Here is a 10,310-nt window from a genome sequence, read left to right on the forward strand (position 1 = left end):
TGAGGCCAGATTTGAACTTGGGTTTTCCTGACTCCAGACCCAAAGCTCTATTCATTGTACCACCTAACTGTTCCTATAGAGTGTAGTCTCAATTCCAAGTTCAAAACTTTGACAGGGCTTGAATCCTGGGCAATGCTGGCTTCTCTGCTGGGCTGACTAGCTGAAATATCCCAAGCAGAGCAGGTCTCCTTGGCCTCATGACAGGTGTTCTCTGTTGTTCACTTTTTCAAGTTGTTTGTTTTACTTTATTTTTCCATTTTTTCCTCCCTAGTTGCTTGGGTTAGAATAGGATTTTTACAAATATAAAGCCGGTGATAACCTAGAATACACTGTAAAATGTATTTGTTTAACTCTATATTTTTACCCTCTAGGCCCACCAGCCATAGTAGACCTGGGCCCGCAAAAAAGACTATTAATTTGAGGCTGTATCAGGATTGCCAAGATACTTTACATGTTAGTTAGCTGGTTACTAAGAATTGTGCCTCAAGGATCTGGTGGAGGTGTTTGAAAGGACAATCTTGGGCCTTTCCAGGACTCCAGAATGGTTATATGTATGTAGCAGGTAAAGGGCATAGCACTGATATAGCACCTATGTTCTCCTCACTTTCTGTGCTTTTCATTCACCTCAACTTAAATCTCCCTCTAGCTGGTAGTTCTAAGTGGTTTTCTCAGAGGGTAAGCCCAGTCAGTGACACCACATGGCTAATCCTGGTGTGCTCCTGGGAATACACTCCGCTATTTACAATAATAACTCCTGAGCCCCAAACTGAGCTTTACATTTACATTTACAGAAATCAATCACAGTGACTCCATTAAGTATTTTTTTCCCTCAAGAACTGATTTTATTTGGGTAGGTAACTGACTGAGGGAGTCTCATTTGTAACCAAGATGGAATTCACAGTATGATGTTATGTTCACACTTCAAAAATACATCTGTATGTATAGGAATTTGTAAATAGATATAAAATACATTAGTTTCCAAGGTCCTCTTTTCATTTTCTTGTCTCCCCCCTCAAAAAAACCCACCAAACAAACTCCCCCTACTCCAAATTCAGTAAGGCCAACCTGTCCAAAACAATTTTAAAATTAAAGGATTGATAATAGCAGTTAAACCAGGGGTGGGGAACCTGCGGCCTTGAGGCCACATGTGGCCCTTTAGGTCCTCGAGTGAGGCCCTTTGACTGAATCCAAACTTCACAGAATGTTCAACCAATGTTGTGTGAAGTTTGGAGTCAGTCAAAGTCACACTTGAGGCCCTAAAGGGCCACATGTGGCCTTGAGGCCGCAGGTTCCCCACCCCTGAATTAAACCAAGAAAGTCTGACAACAGCATTATGTATCACTGGAGAATATTACTGAAGGAAAACAGAGTTTTGACTTTAGATGATACTGGATTATTTGTTTTTCTTTAAAAGTAGGTACTGATTTTTGAAAGGAAATTTATTCCTTACAGATAACTATTGAGCCAATATGATTGATTAACATGTTCATTAGTATAACATAGTCCAGTTCAGTAACAACTGACTTAATCAAGTGTATAAAGTTAGATTATAATTGGTTTTGCAATGGTTATGTGAGAAATCTCTGTAATTTTTAATACATGCTGTAGAAGGCCCATTAGAGTTCAAGTTCACCATTCTATTCCCTTTCTGTATTGTAGCTGTCTAGCACTATACAAGGTACCCTGCTGTTTAACTATTTTGCTATTTAAACTATACTTTAAAAGTAAGTGATTTTTTAAAAACAATGAAAAAATAGTTTTTGATTAAAAAAAGAGTAAAGGAGAGAAGAGGCATAATTTTATCTCATCCAAGCTACACATCCCAATCCTCCAGAAAGGAGGCATGATAAGTGGGGGGGATGGAAGGTGGCACTGGGGGTTGCCCACTGTGGAGTACAGCTATAGGAAGGTAACTGGCAGGTGGCATCCCAAGCCCTGGAAGAGGGAAAAGCAGCATAAGTTGGATGCAATTGTGGAAGTGGAAAGTTGGAGTTTTATGTTGGTGGGTGTAGCGGCAAGCACCCCAAGCGCGTCCTCACGGTTTGCTGCCCATACAGGTTCTTGGATCTGCTTTGTTAAAGGAAAGCAACTCAAAATGGGTTAACAAGCTTACTTTAATCAGTCAGACATATATCGTTTACCTTGTTCAGGGGAAAAAGGTCAGCACCCCAAACTTCAAAATATACAGACAGAATTATCAAGACATTAACAGATCAAGTAGACAGCTTTCCAAACTGTCCAACCATTACATCCATACCCAGTCAACATCTGGGTTTCCACATCTGGGTTTTTCAAAGCTGGGGGACTCTCAACAACGGCTTCCCAGAATTCAGATCAAATCACAGAACACTTCTCAAAGTGAGTCCCAAAACAAAGCTACACATCAGGGCTTATATAGCCTTCTCCTGGCTCAGAGAATGTAACAACCTTATTGACTCACTGGCCAATCAAGAAGTATCTACTGAAAAACAAGCCTCCCACCCCAGGCTTCAGGTGCACTTTAGCCTAGGGGCAGGGAAGATCTTTAAAATTTACATTCGCATTACAATGGGATAGGATATCCAGGGATTGGTAGAGGATGTTGGGTAATGGAAATGATGTTGGGGGAGGTAGGAAAGTTGGTGGGAGTTAGGAAGATTATACATCAAGATGATAGGGCAAGTGAGTGGGTGATCTATATGCTAGAAGCAGAGCCTCATAGGATGGTCCTTCTGTCTTCATCATGGATTTTTTGACATGCTGGAATTTGTAGTTGACATTCCAGTGATATATCTGGAAGGTGGTGGGTGTGGGGGTGGGAGTGGTGAGGAATATGAGAGGTGGCTGATGTATGGAGGCAAGATGACTGGGAGGAGGAATCTGAATTTTTGGTAGATCTCCAGCCTCCGCTGTACCAATCTGCTCTTCCTCTCTCGTTGAAACTGCAGCTGGGAGGGTTGGCTTATGTTCTGGAGGCAGATTACAGGGAGTATTGGTGGGTGTAATCTTAATTTTGGGGATTTTAGATGGTGGTGGCTCTGCTTCCTTATTGTCTTCTTTAGGAGAATGGTTTCTTGGATTGCTATGTTTGCTGCTTTTTGTTGTCTGCTGGGACTCTTTCTGTTGTGTCTGTAACTGTTCAGAACTTTGAGGTTGCTGTGACTTTTACTGAGGGCACTGAAAAGATGGTGGTTGCTGTAATTGATGAGAGGTATGATGAGGCATTTGGTATTTAACTTATGAATAGAAATCCAGGATCTGGTAGCAGATATCTTCTAGTATATCAACAGGTACTTTTTTTTTTTTTTTGCTTTTTGGAGGGGGGAAGGTAGGTCAGTTGGGGTTAAGTGACTTGCCCTAGGTCACACGGCTAGTTTTGTGTTGTGTCTAAGGCCAGATTTGAACTCAGGGCCGGTGCTCTATTCACTGTGCCACCTAGCCACCCCAAACAAGTACATTTTGAACAAGCTGGTTCCATCATCTCTATACATTGGTTTTGATGTTCATTTCTGAAGTTCATATTTGCATAAACTGTCTGCTAAGGTATATGATTGTGACTGCTAAGATCTCAGATTTCCATTGTGGTGATAATGTAGTCCACAAACTGTCGTTTACAAATGTCCATGTTATTTAAACCAGCTTTTGAGTTTTGTTTTTATCTCCTTTGAGTTGTTTGGCATATTTGAGGAAGAAATTGGTAGGGATGTTCCACTTGCAAATCAAACTTTATGGTCTGTAATAAGATACTCTCTAGAACCATAACTTCTTCCTATGGGTCATCTCCAAACTGACCAAATTATAAATTATTTAATAAGCTATGAGCTGTTTTGATAATATCTTTATATTTTTTAGAAGTTTCTTCTACTTTTCCTGCAAAAGAGAGACCACACAATTCTGTCACCTATCTTGGAAATTGAATGAAACATATAGAAGTGATGAAAACAAATTATTTTAGTAGCCAGGATATCATTGTATAGTCCCAATTGAAGATGAGTCTGGAACCTTCTCAGTGGTACCAGGTTTTAGTGGCTGGATCCAGTCCTTATAACTGTGGACATGCATGAGTCAAGTCTTTTTCAACACAATACCAGCATGGTTTTGTGTGGTCCAGATTTACTGAAGTTACTGAAGAGCTGAAATTTGCTTTATTTTCCTTCATTTATTGAAGTAAGCTTGTTTTTATTCAAAAGGTTTCCTGAAAATGTCAGAATTCTGCCACCTCATGAAGTCCTCCTTAGGACATCTCTCATCACCCAGGGTGAAATGACTATGGGGTGCTAAGGAGCACAGCATCCTATTTGGGGGAAATGTCACCATTGAGTCCTAAACATAAAACATTTACTGCAAAAGCAAGAATAATCATACATAGCATTTACTTAATAGAAGGCAAAAATAGGAATAATCAAAACACAACAGTCTATCTGCAAACCTAGCTAATTTTTTCACCAATCACTGTTTCACTGTGTCTTTTGGAGGACAGGAGAACAAGTGGGTACAAATTAGCAGCGAGTTATGTAAATAAAAAAAATGAAAGTATTAAAGCAAATCACAATTTTGGACTCTGGAACTAGATGTTTGTGGTCTATTTAGGGAACAATATGCAACTGCACATCTCTTGCTCTTCTTCTAAGTCTTTCCATTCTCCTTCTGGAAGAATCAATCAATAAACAAGCATTTATTAAATACCTACATAAATATCAAGAACTGAGCTAGGTACTGGGGCTGTAAGAATAAAGATTGAAGTAATCCTTGCTCTCAAGGCATTTAGATTCAAATTGAAAGAAACAAGAAGAGCATACATAAATACTCATGCATAGATAGAAAATGAATAAATGCAAAACTATCTAAAGTCCTTACATACAAGGTAGTTTGGCTGGGATGTTTGTAGTAGTTGGGGGTAGGGTGGGAAAGAGAAAAGGCTTAATACAGAAGATGTTGCTTGATTTGTGTCATAAAGAGAGTGACTCTATGAGGTAGGGGTGAGGAAGGAGTATATTCTAGGAATAATTTGGGATGGTCAGTGCCAAGCTGCTTCTCTGCAATGTTCAGGCTGCTAAAGCAGTAATACGCTTTGAGATCTGCATAGCTTACCACCATGACTCCCTTGTTAGACACTGCTGAGGCAGTATGGCACTCTTTCAGTGAAAAGCAGTTTCCTCTGATTGGGGCATCTGCAAAGCTATTCAGGTTGGCTCTCTATAGCCTTCAAGGAATTTTCTCTCTTGAGCCATAGAGGACAATAAAAGACAAAATAAATAAAAATATATAAATAATTTTTTTTAAATAATGAAAATAAATAAAAAATATAAATACATTTTTAAAAAAGGTCTCTCCTGTCACCCGAACTGGAGAGAAGGGGAGTCTTTTCCTACCAGCTCTTCACACAAAGTAGCATGCAACTTTCTCCAATCAGCTCCCAGCATATATGGTTTTCCTGTTCTCAGCTTAGCATCAGCTGTGGAGCCTGCCTATCTCTAGTCAGCTGGGCACAGCACCTGCAACACCCTCAGTTCCATTAGCTTTTGTTGGCTTTCTTTCAGCTTTTCTTCTCCCTGCTACTCAACTCTGTTGACTTCTCTAAACAACGTCTCTTGTTATCTTCTCAGCTCATTTTTGAAGCAGTTTGTGATCTGGCTTCTCAAAGTATGGATTTCCAAGATTCTCCAGTCTGAAATCCCACTTCTATCTTAGGCTGAGAAACCCCAAATCCATGTACAACACAAATAGTCTCCATATATCTTCTGTAGTCCCCTCCAAAGTTTTTTTAGATTTTACTAGCAAACAAAACTTCTAAGTACTAAAAATAGTTATATGCAAATTAGTTGCTGGGAAACATTTTATTACAGCCATCTCTAACATGTCAGTACTTTTGCCTCTGAGATGCTTTTACTCAGGTCCTCCGAATATTTTTACCCAAGGAGCTGTTTCAGCATCAAGGAGCCTGAGGGCATCTGAGTAGGAGAAGTAGGAGGATTAGTGCTATGTGCTACAACAGAGTTCAGCCAGAGAACTGAGGAACAAGGGGAAATCGGACCAGAGGTGAGTTTATGTGGTGTGTGTGTGTGTGTGTGTGTGTGTGTGTGTGTGTGTGTGTGTGTGTACAGCTGTGTGGCACTTCATTGAGTTTCAAGAAAGGAGCCTAGTATCCAACTTGGGCCACTTGTCCCCCAAACCCCCAGAATCCCCTTGGGGTAGAGATCTAGGCTGGTGAACCATGAAGCTTTGCACTCAGTTGACATCTTTGCCTGGCATACTGCTATACACTTGTAAGTCAGGTGGATTTTAGTGTGTGTAAAGTGGATTTTTGCTATTCTTTCTTATAGTTTAGTTCCTAGGATACATAACCATAATAATCTCTTATTCCCAAGTGTTAGATATGAGTTCTCATGATCATGGTTCAAAACATCACCAACGCTTGTGCAGTGTTATATAATAATAAATAATACAAACATTTGTGCTTAAAATTGTAAATATCTCCTGCGACTGCATAGTGAGATACAATGGTGAGATAATGTAAACTTGTGAGGCTACTGCTGGCACTATGCCTACTTTGTCTGTTGCCCTATAAAGCAAGTGGGCACTGGTCACTGAGTGGGGAACCCTTAGGGTTGAATGAACAAGATGAAATACTGTACATGCCTTGATCTGCCCCCATCAAGGTTTGGGGAGAATCTGTGTTTGCCTCAACTGACCCCCACTGAGGCTTGGAGGGACTTAGGGGAAGTACACAAATTGTGCCTGACTGACCCCATAGAGATATAGGGGTAGTTGCCCCCTCTTCATGCTGGCCCCTGTGAGAAGGGTGATTAGAGAATGCTATAGGAGTTAGTGCTCCCATTATCAGCATCTCCTTTTGAGAAGACTAGAGTAGAATAAAGTAAGATTATTAACCCCTCCGAAGCTGTCTGTCCTGTGCTAGCAGCCCTCTAGTGTTTCCACCTGTCTTACAACACTTCAGAAAGAATTGGTGTCCACACCATAAAGCTAGTAGGAATCTTGGTCCCTGTAGCCTACCACTTCCTGAATAGGGTACAGCTCCTAGCGCCAAATCCTTGACTCTCACTCTAAATTCAGTTTTGTCATTGAACTCTGTCATGCACTTCTTCTGTGAAGCCATTGTGAATGGTGGGGAAGAAGAGAGATAAATCTCTTCATAATTTTTTGTGGAACTCTTATAGAAGCAATTGGCAGCTAGGTATCACAATAGTTAGAACTCTTGGCCTGGAGTCAGGAAGACCTGAATTCAAATACAGTCTCAGACACTTACTAACTGTACAACTCTGGGCGAGTCACTTAACCTCTCTTTGTCTTAATTTCTCATCTATAACATGGGAATCATAATAGCACTTGCCTGGCAGGGCTGTTGTGAGGATTAAACAATATATATAAATATAATATATATGTATACATATATACAATATATATAAAGCACTTAGCATAGTGGCTGCAATGTATAACTCTGTAAGTTAAAATATATTATTATATATACATATAACATATACCTAAATATAATATACTAATATAAATTATTGTCTAAATATTATTATTATTAATCCTAAAATTTGACTGTCTTAATTCTTGCAGCTAGATTACTAGTGGGATTGACTCCTAAATTTTTTCTTTCCTTTTTTTAAGCTCTCACTCCACATTTGTATCAGTGAATGGAAAGGGAAAAGGTACCTGGCTCACCCATTGTCTTTGCCTTACATCCAGCAAATTGGCAAAGATGACAAAAGATGGGATTGTTTCTCCTCTCTGCTCCTTCCCTTCCCTCCTTTCCACTCCCTTCTCCTTCCCTCTTTTCTTCTCCTCCCTGCTCCTGTCTTGGGGTTTATGGCTAGATTTCTTTCTTAGGGTATAGCAGCAAGCACCCCAAGCGTCCTCAGGGTTTGCAGCTACCACAGGTTCTTGGATCTGCTTTGTTAAAGGAAAGCAACTCAAAATGGGTTAACAAGCTTACTTTAATCAGTCAGACATATATCGTTTACCTTGTTCAGGAGAAAAGGTCAGCACCCTGAACCTCAAAGTATACAGGCATAATTATCAAGACAGAAACATCAAGTAGACAGATTTCCAAACTGTCCAACCATTACATCCATACCCAGTCAACATCTGGGTTTCCACATTCTGGGTTTTTCAAAGCCGGGGGACTCTCAACAACGGCTTCCCAAAATTCAGATCAAATCACAGAACACTTCTCAAAGTGAGTCCCAAAACAAAGCTACACATCAGGGCTTATATAGCCTTCTCCTGGCTCAGAGAATGTAACAACCTTATTGACTCACTAGCCAATCAAGAAGTATCTACTGAAAAACAAGCCTCCCACCCCAGGCTTCAGGTGCACATTAGCCTAGGGGCAGGGAAGATCTTTAAAATTTACATTCGCATTACATAGGGCCATGTCCTAAACCCAAATCATTCTGACTGTCATTGATTGGTCAACAATAGGTCCCAGCCCAACCCCCACTTAGGGGTCACTGATGGCTCAGAGTGAAAGTAAATAGCAATTATTTCTGTTTTGGCCACAAACTCCGAGGGTCTTCCTCTCCCACATTGATTTTTTTTCTTTGACTCACTTCTTACCTAACATTTATCACTGAATGGGTATTGCCTCAGTCACATTGAGACCTGGAAAACACCTTAGCTTAAAAAAGCCACAGTCTCCCACTGCATCCAGGACCATCTCCGGTCATCCTGATCTATATTTTGCCACTGGATCCTAATGCTCTGGATGAGAGAGTGAAACTGGTAACTTTACATCCCTCCTGATGTCATGATCCTCTTCAAGAATGAAGGACAAACAATAACCTGTTTCCCCTAGGCCTTATGACTCCTTACTTCTTACCTTCACCATGACACATATCCAGTCTTTTGTCAAATCTTTTAGTTCCACCCTTCACAATGTCTTTTGTATATGTCCCCTTGTTTTCATTCACATAGCCACAACTGTAGTTATATCAGTTCTTGCCTGGAATATTGTAATGCCTAATAATTGGCTTCCATGCTTCTGGTTTCTTTGTGTTCTACTCAGCTGCCAAAGTGAGTTTTCTAAAGCATGGTTTGACCATGTAACTCTCCTATTCAGTAATGGCTAGCATTTCTCTATTCCCTGTAGAATCAAATCAGTAGCTTTTTTTGGGGGGATTTAAAGCCCTGCATAACATAGATATTCCCTACCTTTTCAATCTTTATACACTTTACTCCCTTTCACACATGGTAGGGTACAACTACATTGGCTCCTTTGCTATTTCTCATCACATGACACTGTGACTTTGCATTGTCAGTCTGCCATGATGAGAATACTCTCCCTTTCTCTGATTCCTAGCTACAATGCTCAAGCTGTACCTATTTGTATAAAAATATTTGTAGCCTCTTTTTTTGTTGGGTTTAAGAATTGGAAATCAAAGGGATGCCCATCAATTGGGGAATGGCTAAACAGTCTGTGGTAATATGATTCTGATGGAATCAGAATATGGAATATGATTGTGCTATAAGAAATGACAAGTAGGATAGGTTCAGAAAAACCTGGAAAGACTTACATGAATTGATACAAAGTGAAATGAGAAGAACCAGGAGAATGTTATACACAGTAACAGCAATATGATGAAGAACTGTGAATGACTTAGCTACTCTCAGCAATAAAATGATCCAAGACAACCCCAAAGGACTAACAATGAAGCTATACTACCTGCCTTCAGAGAAATAACTGATATTATTTGAATATAAACTGAAGCATGCTATTTTTTTACTTTCATTCTTTTTCTTTTATAGAAGCCTTCTTGTATAAAATGATTAATATGGAAATGTCTTACATGATTGCACATGTATAACCTATATCAGATTGCTTATTGTCTCAGTGAAGTGGAGGGATACAACTTGGGACACAAAGCTTAAAAAAAAGAAATTTAAAAATTGTTTTAACATGTAATTGGGGGAAAAATAAAATATTATATTGTAATAGTAATGGAATTTAAAGATCCCCCTGTATTGGCTTGGTTTTCAGATTGATTGTGTTAAAACCCAGAGCTTGTGAATCTCACTTGTGGGATGGACTTGTTGATGTGAAAAGAGAGGGCTGAACTGGGAGGAGCTGGTGACGTAGATTTAGAGAGACACAAGCAAAGAGAGAGGCAGAAGAGTTTTTTTGGAAGCAGCATTGTGGAGGCAGAGAGACATGGAGAGGATTGCTGAGGGCCAGTTCAAATTGCCCAGGACTTTTGAGAGCTGCCACCCAGAGCTTCCAAGGACTGAGGAGACATGGCTGTTATGCTGGTACTTTGTCTGTCTGTTTTGGTGTTGTTTTGCCAGATTTGTCCACTGGTGAAGGACAG

General features: G+C 40.0%; 1 pseudogene; it reads right to left on the reverse strand.

Moving 5' to 3' along the window:
* Positions 1-2,637: 2,637 nt before the first annotated feature.
* Positions 2,638-4,138, reverse strand: LOC138152271 (cyclin-K pseudogene; annotated as a pseudogene).
* Positions 4,139-10,310: the final 6,172 nt, after the last annotated feature.

This window comes from Petaurus breviceps, unplaced genomic scaffold (genome assembly GCF_028583685.1).
Source record: "Petaurus breviceps papuanus isolate PSGF00001 unplaced genomic scaffold, PetGlider_PUasm1.0 90925, whole genome shotgun sequence".
Taxonomy (NCBI): domain Eukaryota; kingdom Metazoa; phylum Chordata; class Mammalia; order Diprotodontia; family Petauridae; genus Petaurus; species Petaurus breviceps.